We start from the raw sequence: 12269 nt of genomic DNA, 5'->3' as shown, positions 1-12269 counted from the left end.
CAACGTCCGCATTACTGAAGACGCCGCACCGATCCGCCTGTCGATCTCACGATCCACTCTTCCCTCACTCGTGAACAAGACTCCTAGGTACTTGAACTCCTCCACTTGGGGCAGGGTCTCCTCCCCAACCCGGAGATGGCACTCCACCCTTTTCCGGGCGAGAACCATGGACTCGGACTTGGAGGTGCTGATTCTCATTCCGGTCGCTTCACACTCGGCTGCGAAACGATCCAGCGAGACCTGAAGATCCCGGTCAGATGAAGCCATCAGGACCACATCATCTGCAAAAAGCAGAGACCTAATCCTGCGGTTACCAAACCGGAACCCCTCAACGCCTAGACTGCGCCTAGAAATTCTGTCCATAAAAGTTATGAACAGAATCGGTGACAAAGGACAGCCTTGGCGGAGTCCAACCCTCACTGGAAATGTGTTCGACTTACTGCCGGCAATGCGGACCAAGCTTTGGCACTGATCGTACAGGGAACGGACCGCCACAATAAGACAGTCCGATACCCCATACTCTCTGAGCACTCCCCACAGGACTTCCCGAGGGACACGGTCGAATGCCTTCTCCAAGTCCACAAAGCACATGTAGACTGGTTGGGCAAACTCCCATGCACCCTCAAGAACCCTGCCGAGAGTATAGAGCTGGTCCACAGTTCCACGACCAGGACGAAAACCACACTGTTCCTCCTGAATCCGAGGTTCGACTATCCGACGTAGCCTCCTCTCCAGTACACCTGAATAAACCTTACCGGGAAGGCTGAGGAGTGTGATCCCACGATAGTTGGAACACACCCTCCGGTCCCCCTTCTTAAAGAGAGGGACCACCACCCCGGTCTGCCAATCCAGAGGTACCGCCCCCGATGTCCACGCGATGCTGCAGAGTCTTGTCAACCAAGACAGCCCCACAGCATCCAGAGCCTTAAGGAACTCCGGGCGGATCTCGTCCACCCCTGGGGCCTTGCCACCGAGGAGCTTTTTAACTACCTCAGCGACCTCAGCCCCAGAAATAGGAGAGACCACCACAGATTCCCCAGGCACTGCTTCCTCATAGGAAGACGTGTTGGTGGGATTGAGGAGGTCTTCGAAGTATTCCTTCCACCTATCCACAACATCCGCAGTCGAGGTCAGCAGAACACCATCCGCACCATACACGGTGTTGATAGTGCACTGCTTCCCCTTCCTGAGGCGGCGGACGGTGGTCCAGAATCGCTTCGAAGCCGTCCGGAAGTCGTTTTCCATGGCTTCCCCAAACTCTTCCCATGTCCGAACTGTGGACACAACTACAAAGTCGATCATGGAACTGCGGCCTAGGGTGTCCTGGTGCCAAGTGCACATATGGACACCCTTATGTTTGAACATGGTGTTTGTTATGGACAAACTGTGACGAGCACAAAAGTCCAATAACAAAACACCACTCGGGTTCAGATCCGGGCGGCCATTCTTCCCAATCACGCCTCTCCAGGTTTCACTGTCGTTGCCAACGTGAGCGTTGAAGTCTCCCAGTAGGACAAGGGAATCACCCGGGGGAGCACTTTCCAGTACTCCCTCGAGCGTTCCCAAAAAGGGTGGGTACTCTGAACTGCTGTTTGGTGCATAAGCACAAACAACAGTCAGGACCCGTCCCCCCACCCGAAGGCGGAGGGAGGCTACCCTTTCGTCCACCGGGTTGAACTCCAACGTACAGGCTTTGAGCCGGGGGGAAACAAGAATTGCCACCCCAGCCCGTCGCCTCTCACTGCCGGCAACGCCAGAGTGGAAGAGGGTCCAATCCCTCTCGAGAGAAGTGGTTCCAGAGCCCTTGCTGTGCGTCGAAGTGAGTCCGACTATATCCAGCCGGAATTTCTCGACTTCGCGCACTAGCTCAGGCTCTTTCCCCCCCAGTGACGTGACGTTCCACGTCCCAAGAGCTAGCTTCTGTAGCCGAGGATCGGACCGCCAAGTGCCCTGCCTTCGGCTGTCGCCCAGCTCACAATGCACCCGACCTCTATGGCCCCTGCTATGGGTGGTGAGCCCATTGGAGGGGTGACCCACGTTGCCTCTTCGGGCTGTGCCCGGCCGGGCCCCATGGGAACAGGCCCGGCCACCAGGCGCTCGCCATCGTGCCCCATCTCCGGGCCTGGCTCCAGAGGGGGGCCCCGGTGACCCGCGTCCGGGCGAGGGAAATCTGGGTCCATGATGTTTCTTCTTCATAAAGGTCTTCGAGCTGCTCTTTGTCTGATCCCTCACCTAGAACCTGTTTGCCTTGGGAGACCCTACCAGGGGGCTTTATGCCCCCGGACAACATAGCTCCTAGGATCATTGGGACACGCAAACTCCTCTACCACGATAAGGTTGCAGCTCAGAGAGGAGCACTTCAGTGCATCTGTATGAATAGTGTTAGAACAATAAAAAACACCAAAAAGGCAGCACGTTACAAAAAACGCGGCCTGCAACGATTATTTGTTCAATCATACAAACTAATTTATAGATTACTCGATTACTAAACGATAGCAGCAGCTCTAAACAAAAGAGCCACGTATACTGGAGTTTTACATTGAACTCTACGAGGTACTTTCATCTCTTTTTCACCAGAAGACTGTAAAATCACATTTACAAGCTCTTACTGGAAAAAAAAAGCAGAGAATATATCTACATTTCATCCTTCAAGTTTAGGGTCACGGCATATTTCATGGGAGTGACAACTCCATTTAGCTAATGACTACTCATCATCCTTTAAACCAGCTGGCCACAAGTAGTAATATTACAAATATCTATGAGTCAACAGAAAAAACGTTAAAAAGGAGGGATGTTCAGTTTACAGCAATAAATGACAATCTGTTTCTGACACACCACACCTTAGGCAAGCCTCACTCTCCCTGATTGATCGAGTAGAGGTATTTACTCGAAATGGGACTGACGGTTAAAGCATGAATTTGTATGTATTTGTTGCAGCTGGGATAGGCTCCACCACCCCCCAGCCCCTGTGAGGGACAAGCAGTAGAAAATGGATGGATGGATGAATGTTTTTCTCAATCTGAATTCATTTTCAAGCAGCTGACAACACTGAAAAATACATGTGAGGTGAATACCTTGTGTCTGGGCATCAACCTTTGGTCCTACTAGTCTTACGAACAAGCATATCTTGAAAACTACTTGGGGTATACATAATTGAGTAATAAACGCGTGACCTAGTCACTTCTTTTTTGCAGATCAGCCTTTTTCAGTCAGTACAAGAACAACAAAATGTTTGAAACACGCATATTCAGTCAAATTTTACTGGGTTATTCATCTAAATGGTTTGAGAGGCCACAATTACAGAAAGCTAGGTAGGGTCCATGGAACACACTTCTGCCTTCACTAATATTCTTAATTTGAGAACCAGTATCCTCTGTAGCAGGGGTCGGGAACCTTTTTGGCTGAGAGAGCCAAGAAGCTAAATATTAAAAAATGTATTTCCGTAAGAGCCATATCATATTTTTTTTTAGCACTGAACACAACTAAACGCGTGCATTTTTAAGTAAGACCAACATTTCTAGAGTATAATAGGTCTCTTATTCTTTGTCATATCATTGTTATTCTGAAGCTAACTGTGGAGGGCGGCGTGGCCTTCGGGCCTGCAGCACAGCGAGGTGTGCCAGGACCGGCATCAAAATCAGCCTTGTTATCTAATCACCTGTCGCTCTGTTATAAGCAGCAGCCAGGAGGAGAGACGGGGTTGGAGCTAGAGCCAGAGCGCGAGCGAGAACGAAAGAGAAAAAGGCAATTGCTGGAAAGTAACTGAGAGACTTAATGAACAATAAAACAATATTGTAACCCTGAAACAGGCTCTCATATCGGTGCGTGGTGGTATGAAGAACCCCCAGGAGGGCAAGCCCCACACTAACCAATAATAAATAAATAACTTCTTACCATTAACGCAACTTCTTGAACAGGTGCGGTAGAAATGGATGGATGGATTAAAATGCATGAGAATGTTTTATATTTTGAAAATTATTTTGAACACTGTGATTACAAGTGGAATTATTCATTACTTATCGTGTTAAGCAATGTTAGCTCAGATTTATCCGAGAGCCAGATGCAGTCATCAAAAGAGCCACGTCTGGCTCACGAGCCATAGGTTCCCTAACGCTGCTCTGTAGAGTATTTGTTTTCAGTTTATTTCTTTAATCAGAGTAACAAATCTCAGAAAAATAGCTGTGTTAGTGGACTCTGATATTTATGAGGTTCAAATGTCAATGCAAGGATTTCCAAACGTGTTTACAGAGGTCTAAGTTCCTCTATACAACGGGAGCACTCTATATTGTTTTTAGGAATTTGCTGCAAAAATGTTAATTCTTTTTCAAGTTTTGAACTGAACTGAACTGAACAGTGTCAGCTAGGGCTGGGCGATATATCGATATAAACGATATATCGCAGGTTTGTCTTTGTGCGATATAGAAAATGACTATATCGTAATATTCGATTATATGTTCTCCCACAGTTGCTTTTAGCTGCGTGCATTAAGAATGCAGGCGTTTCTCACTCCTTCACGTCGCCTTCTCACGGAGACCGAAAACAAGCCCGCCTTCTTACATACGTCACATACTCTCGCGAGTGTAAGAAAGCAAACGCTTACTTACAGTATTTCATTAATATGACGTAGTCATTATTTTGTCTTCGTAAGTCAATATTTACTAAGTCAAAATAATGACTTACTCAGTATGTCAGGCAACTACGGCTGTTTTATTTTTACTTTACGGAAAAAATATCGAGCTATATATTGTATATTGCCTTCCCCGGCCGGCACGCCCCTTTCCCCCCAGAGAGACAACACCACCTTAACTAACAAATATTCTGAGGGAAACACTGGTATAGTACAATTTTTGATTCATTAGTACCGCGATACTATATTAGTACAACCCTAATTGGCACACATGTTAGTAATTGGAGTATTGTTGGCGCTTTTTGGTTTTTTATTTTTATTGGGTTTTATGGGCGGAATAGAGGACCTCCTCTCCGCTCAACTGTAAGTAGACTTCTGTTTAAGTTTATTTACGAGTTAGAATGCATTAAAGAAAAATACATCCATCGTCAGGTCTTTCAGATTGATTGTGAAAGATAGGCAAAATTCCCCCCAAAAAGTGCAGTTCCTCTTCAAGAGAGCGATATATCTATATCTAGAACTTCACCGCACTGTTCATTGAATCGAAAAAACATTCTTAACACTTTTGCCATGCCTCAAACCGGGGTGCAAGAGTTAAAAGCAATTGTGTTTCATTCCCAACCAATATTGCGGTTGCAATTTTAGGTAGTTATTAAACTTGAATAATATATTTGTTTCAAAATTTCGCTCTGTTTTCCAATCATTGTAACAAAATAGTGAGTGTGAAGGAGAGTGCTGAGAAGAAGGCTTGAATGATGATGATGGCCTGAACGTACTAAATACATTTTTGCAAAGTATGAATTTTTATTTATAAATTGAATATTTTCATAGCTAGAGGATACAAAATCTATTTATTATGCTATCAATATTATTATTATTATTATTATTATTATGAGATTTGACATTTTCACTACTTCAATCCAATACAGCAACGTTTCTAACGCTGAGCCAATCAGTGGCCACGATACTGAAGAACGTAGTCTGGTTGGTTTACTCGCAGCTATTGGCCAATACTAATGTAGAATTGATATTTCTACTTCAATTAGCCATTTTTGTGCTTAAAAATGCTTAATTTAGGCCAAGAATACCTACACTACCAGCTCAGTGGCCTAGTGGTTAGAGTGTCCACCCTTAGATCGGTAGGTCGTGAGTTCAAACTCCGGCCGAGTCATACCAAAGACTTAAAAAAAAAATGGGACCCGTTGTGTCCCTGATTGGCACTCAGCATCAAGGGTTGGAATTGCGGGTTGAATCACCAAATGATTCCCGAGCATGGTGCACGCTGCTGCTCACTGCTCCCCTCACCTCCCAGGTGGTGAACAAGGGGATGGGTCAAATGAAGAGGAAACATTTCACCACACCCAGTGTGTGTGTGACAATCTTTGGGACTTTAACTTTAAAGGCCTACTGAAACCCACTACTACTGACCACGCAGTCTGATAGTTTATATATTATCAATGATGAAATATTAACATTGCAACACATGCCAATACGGCCGCTTTAGTTTACTAAATTGCAATTTTAAATTTCCCACGAGTTTCTTGTTCAAAACGTCGCAGAATGATGACGCGAACGCGTGACGTCAAGGACTGTCAGGAAATATTAGCGCTACACCACTCGCGGCTAAAAGTCGTCTGCTTTAACCGCATAATTACACAGTATTTTGGACATCTGTGTTGCTGAATCTTTTGCAATTTGTTCATTTAATAATGGAGACCTAAAGAACAATGCTGTTGTTGGAAAGCGGTGGATTGCAGCTGCCTTTAGCACCGAGACACAGCCGGTGTTTCTTTGTTTGTTGTGAAGCGGAGCGGTCAAGCGAAAATATTTTCTCTATGTCGACCAGCATGTTTTTGGATGGGGAAATTGTGATATATATCTTACCGGAGAAATCATTGAATTATTCGTCGTCCTGCAGCAGCTGTTTAAAAGGCGGCTGTGAGCTTGGCTCCTCGGCTTCTCTCTGAGACACTGCGTGTTCACCGCAGCCACCCGACCTCGAGGTATGCCTTTACAATCTTTAAAATCTCACTAAAACACTATTAAAACAACAAGCAGATTGTCACGATCCGCTACGTGTATCGTTTATTGTTTTGCCGTTATGTCTTTGTTCATGTTTAGTTCTGGACTCGGCCGATTCCTTGTGTTTGAGCACTTCCTCGTTTGTTTTAATCACCATGGCAACATAATGTGCTCCTCCTCACGGGCTCCTGTCACACACCTGTTTCTGATTATTATTTGTGTATTTAAGCCCACCTGATTCCTTAGTTCGTCCTCGGCTCATTGTTTGCTAAATGCAACAGTCACGTAAGTTCCCATGTTTTAGAGATTCTTTTGTGCTAAGTTCCGCCTTAGTTTCGCGTGCGCTCGGCACGTCTTTTGTTTGTACTTTTGTCTCCTGCTAAGTTTTAACTTTAGCTTCCAGTGCGTAGGCACACGCTTTATTTTTACATTTTGTGTCAGTGTTCTTTCGTTTTATTATATTAAAAACAATTCTTACCTGCGATCCTGCTGACTGGTCGTGTGTGCATCCACGAAGTGGCAACTCCGCGCAGAAAGTGCTCCGCGAAGCGTGACACAGTTAAGGGATCTTCCAGAATTATCCTAGTAAATGCGTCTAATTACATCTGAAACACTCACACTGCCGCCGCCCAGAGCTGTCGCTTTTTTTTTTCTAGTCCTTCACTATCAATATCCTAATTCACAAATCTTTCATCCACGCTCAAATTAATGGGGAAATTGTCACTTTCTCGGTCTGAATTGCTCTTACTGCTGGTGGCTCCAGTTATAAACAATGTGAATATGTGTGGAGCCCTGCAACTCGTGACGTCACGCGCACATACTTCCGGTAGAGGCAAGGCTTTTCTATTAGCAAACAAAAGTTGCGAACTTTATCATGGATGTTCTCTACTAAATCCTTTCAGCAAAAACATGGCAATGTCGCGAAATGATCAAGTATGACACATAGAATGGACCTGCTATCCCCGTTGAAATAAGAAAATCTCATTTCAGTAGGCCTTCAACAATATGCTTTTAAAAACTCATTAGTCTTTTTTTGAAATTCTAAAACATTGTCACGGCTCATTTGGATATGAGTGAAAATGTCAACAGTGCCTTCTGTCCGCCAGCCTTTCACATGAAAGCACATCACGTGACCTCACGTGCTTAACGGCGTGTCACAGAACCAAACAAATGTGTTCCAGTCCAACGTGACCAGATGAGGCAAACCTGCATGCTTTACATTTTGTCTTCATCTCCGTGTGATTGATAGCACTACTTTCCCAGAGTGGTCCTCTTAGTATGCACTTGAACATTAGGACCACATTTGACATATTTAGAGCCTTTCTGTAAAGGACTCCAGATGACAGAATTAGGATGTGCACCGAAAAGAAAAAAGAAAGACAGGTGAGGTTTGAGACCGCAGAAATTGAGATGTAATGTCAGTTGCTACTATGTGCATTCTTGGGCAAAATGTACAAGAGGAGACATGTTGAGGGAGGAATAGAAAGAAAAGAAGAGCGGAAAATTTTAAAAAGAATCTAAAATTCTCAAGGACTTGGACTTCAGACGTAGAGGGTCACAGTTTAAGTCCTTTTGTCTCCTAAATGTGTGAGAAATGCAAGTCTGCTTCCTGACTACTGTCAATGTGCTCTTGAGCAAGGCAATACCCACCAGATTAGCTGTGCAGTTACTAGTTTGAGGTCTTTCTCTGTTGCATGTGTGTGACCTGGTTTTCTATGTAGTGTGGAACCGCATGTACAGAAGCGGCGGAGCAGGCGGGAGACGGTAGATTTAAGAACTACCACAACGGCTGCGATGGCGGAAAAGGCTGCAGCAGAAAAACGTTCCCAGTCGTCTTGGACTCCATGCCACTGGATCCTGACCCGTTTCTGTTGAGGATCGTGTGTTCTCCCCACGTTAAACTAAGTCACGCATAAGCATCCTCCATAACGGGATACGCCCCTACCAGGAGGATTGTCATACTCGTTTCGAGTGACAGGCGATAATGACAGAAGAGTGTAAAGTAAATTTCCCCGTGTGAGATTAAAATCGGTCTTGTAAATAAAATATAAAAGATGAGGAAGAGCACTTAGACTTTGACTTATACAAACTTTGTGACGCTTGGTGGGCATAGCGATGCCGGATTTGTTCTTCCAAGGATGCGTCGGGCAAGAACACATCATAAGGTACGCAACAAAGGATTTATTTAACTAATAGCTAAGAACAAAAATACTTGGTCTAGGCAGAAAACGCAAACAAAAGGCGCTAGCATGGAAGCTTGGGAAACTAACAGAAACACTAACACTTGGCACAAAGGCACAAAAATGGAAACAAAACAACTAGCATGAGAACTAGGAATAAAATAAAGCGTAGCACTAAAGCTAGCGAGTAGAGCATGGAAAGCAGTCGTCACTTGTTGCATGAGAGCAAATTAGGAACCGAGAACGAAATAACAAAAGGGGCAGGCTTAAATAAGGCAGTAATCACGAGGAACAGGTAACTAATGAGCAACCATTGAAACAGACTAAACAAGGAACTAAGGCAAACATTGGTAGACTATAATACAAAAATGGAACAAAACACGAATATGGAATGATCCAAGAAGCGGATCATAACAAACTTCATTGAGCCACAAGGGAAATTGTTCCACACAGTAGCTCAGTTTCAAAGGCTAGAAAGGGTAAGGATGGAAAGGATAATACAGGTATTAAGTAGACAAAAAATGTACCATAGTAGCAATATAAAATATAACATATATGTAATATTTACATAGTACATATACAGTATATAATATATATTGATATATTATAGTATTATATTATATTATATTTGTATATAATATACACAACATATAACTGTGGAGGGAGAGTGTGATCAGCGTGCCTGCAGGAGCAAAGGTCACCGCTTCTGTCGATGGTGTTGAGGGAGGAGCACCATCGGATAAGGGCGGGGCATGTGCTGACGGCAATACACAGCTCGCAGGTGATTAGATTTCACAGGTGGTACGTGGTAATCTAATCATCTGTTGTCTTTAACAGTGAGCAGAAGGGAGCGGAGAGAGAGAGAGAGGATACGGACGTGACTGATAGGTCGCCTTCTGCTGGAGAGATAAACTTTTGTTTAAGCGTTCCTTGGCTCTTGTGCCGTGTTTACAGTGGAGCTGCTTGGAAGCGACTTCCACAATAACAAATCCCAATTACCATGTACAATATTATAGTATTTGTAACAGCTGCAGCAAGAAAATAAAATAAAAAACAAAATGAAAAGAGCAGCATAGAATAGAGAGTAGATCCAGCAGAAAATATACATTATGAACAAAGAGAGGTAGCTAACATAGAAGGTGTCAGGTAATAGACAGTAATCATCTATTGCTGTATGGTGAGTGATTACACAGCTGGATGGAGGCACCGGAGCATATAAGGCCTGATTTACCGACATTTAGGGCTGGGTGATAAAACGATATCAATATATATTGCGATAAAACAATATCAATATATATTGTCATAGACATGTAAAAGATACTAACAAAAATGCGATCAATAAAACAATATATATACATTTGTTTTCTTTTATATCATAAGAAACCGGAAGTTGTAAACCAAGGTTGGTTGCATTAACAAAAGCACCCGCTCTCTGGTAGCTGGGCAACGCAGGAAGTGATGACTAAACAGTGGGAGTGACACGCCTACCGCCAATTAGGTATCGACCATCACGTTTGGTTGAGACATCTTGTTGTCTCGCGATTGATTCTTTGCATTAAAATGAGTACTGCAGAGAGCAGATACATTGTCGATAAAACAGGAAAAGTCAGCAGTATGCAAGTTTTTGGGATTTTTTACAAAACGGGCCGCAGTCCAATAAAGCGCGCTCATCTGAGCACAGATCTGACTTCCTGGCAGTAAACCTGCACAAAATAGTTCTTCTCAGGTTTCTCTATGTTGACATTTTCATATTTTGCTCTATTCTGTTGCACTTTATGAAGCATTATTTACTTATTCCCTATTTTTGCACCTCAATTTTAAGAAGTGACTGTTAAGTGTTTATTCTGATTTAAAAATGTTGTTTGTATTGATTGTTTTGAATGTTTTCCATGGTTGTGTTGACATAATATGCTTTTATAGCTGAAAGCATTATAATCAGAGGATGGTTAAATTTTAAATAAAAATGTTTACGTTTAATAAAGTATTTTCCTGATCCTTATTTTCGATAGGTCATGACAAAAATCAATAATAATCGATCCTAATCAATAATAATAATATTAAATCAATAACAATCGATATGAACCAATATAAAAAATGTACATAATGATACATTTTTTCAGCCGTATATCCCAGCCCTACTAAGATTGAAAATACCACGCGCTAAAGAGCGTCTGCAAACCATAAAAATGTGTGTACCAATTGTGGGCGTGTTGCAGGTGATCTACTGTAAAATGTATGTGCAAAGGTGGTGCAGACGGCGTATAAGATTTGTGCGTATACTATTGGCTGTCACCATGGAGACACTCATTTACTGCACAACCATATGATCCAACCTGTAGTGTTTTGCTATATATGGAACATAATTAGAGATGTCCGATAATGGCTTTTTTGCCTATATCCGATATTGTCCAACTCTTACTTACCGATACCAATATCAACCGATACCGATATATACAGTTGGGGAATTAACACATTGTTTTGCCTAATTTTGTTGTGATGCCCCGCTGGATGCATTGAACAATGTGACAAGGTTTTCCAAAATAAATCAACTCAAGTTATGGAAAAAAATGGCAACATGGCACTGCCATATTTATTATTGAAGTCCATCCATCCATCCTTTTTCTACAGCTTGTCCCTTTTAATGTCGCGGGGGTTCGCTGGAGCCTATCTCAGCTGCATTCGGGCGGTAGGCGGGGTACACACTGGACAAGTCGCCACCTCATCGCAGATAATTGAGGTCACAAAGTGCATAATTTTTTTTAATATGCCTCAAAACAGGTTCTTGGAATGTGGGACATGCTCTCTCTGAGAGAGCATGAGGAGGTTGAGGTGGGGGGAATGTAGCGTCCCGGAAGAGATAGTGCTGCAAGGAGTTCTGGGTATTTGTTCTGTTGTGTTTATGTTGTGTTACGGTGCAGATGTTCTTCCGAAATGTGTTTGTCATTCTTGTTTGGTGTGGGTTCACAGTGTGGCGCATATTTGTAACAGTGTTAAAGTTGTTTATACGTCCACCCTCAGTTTGACCTGTATGGCTGTTGGTCAAGTATGCCTTTCATTAACTTGTGTGTGTGAAAAGCCGTATATATTATGTGATCGGGCCGGCACACAAAGGCGCTCTCTTCTTCTCCCTACGTCCGTTTACACAGCGGCATTTTTAAAAGTCATACATTTTACTGTTTTTTAAAACCGATACCGATAATTTTGAAACTGATAACGATAATTTCCGATATTACATTTTAAAGCATTTATCAGCCGATAACACCAGCAGGCCGATATTTTTGGACATCTGTAAACATGATGCAGCACTAAAGATAGACAATATTGCTTAATATCTACATCACAATATATATATATTGCAGCCTCCTGCGATAAGATACAGATGAAGACATATTACTTGTTATCTGCAAATGACAATAGAACCATTTTAAAATGGGTGACAA

The 12269-nt window shown here is 43.1% G+C and overlaps 1 protein-coding gene across 2 annotated transcripts in view; it reads right to left on the bottom strand.

Moving 5' to 3' along the window:
* The window catches only part of LOC133540752 (collagen alpha-1(XXIV) chain), a 286309-nt gene that overhangs the window by 229477 nt on the left and 44563 nt on the right, over window positions 1-12269 (bottom strand). The window lies entirely within an intron of this gene.

This window comes from Nerophis ophidion, linkage group LG22 (genome assembly GCF_033978795.1).
Source record: "Nerophis ophidion isolate RoL-2023_Sa linkage group LG22, RoL_Noph_v1.0, whole genome shotgun sequence".
Lineage (NCBI taxonomy): Eukaryota > Metazoa > Chordata > Actinopteri > Syngnathiformes > Syngnathidae > Nerophis > Nerophis ophidion.
The sequence above is the reverse complement of the archived record's forward strand: the minus strand, read 5'-3'. Positions and strand labels throughout refer to the sequence as shown.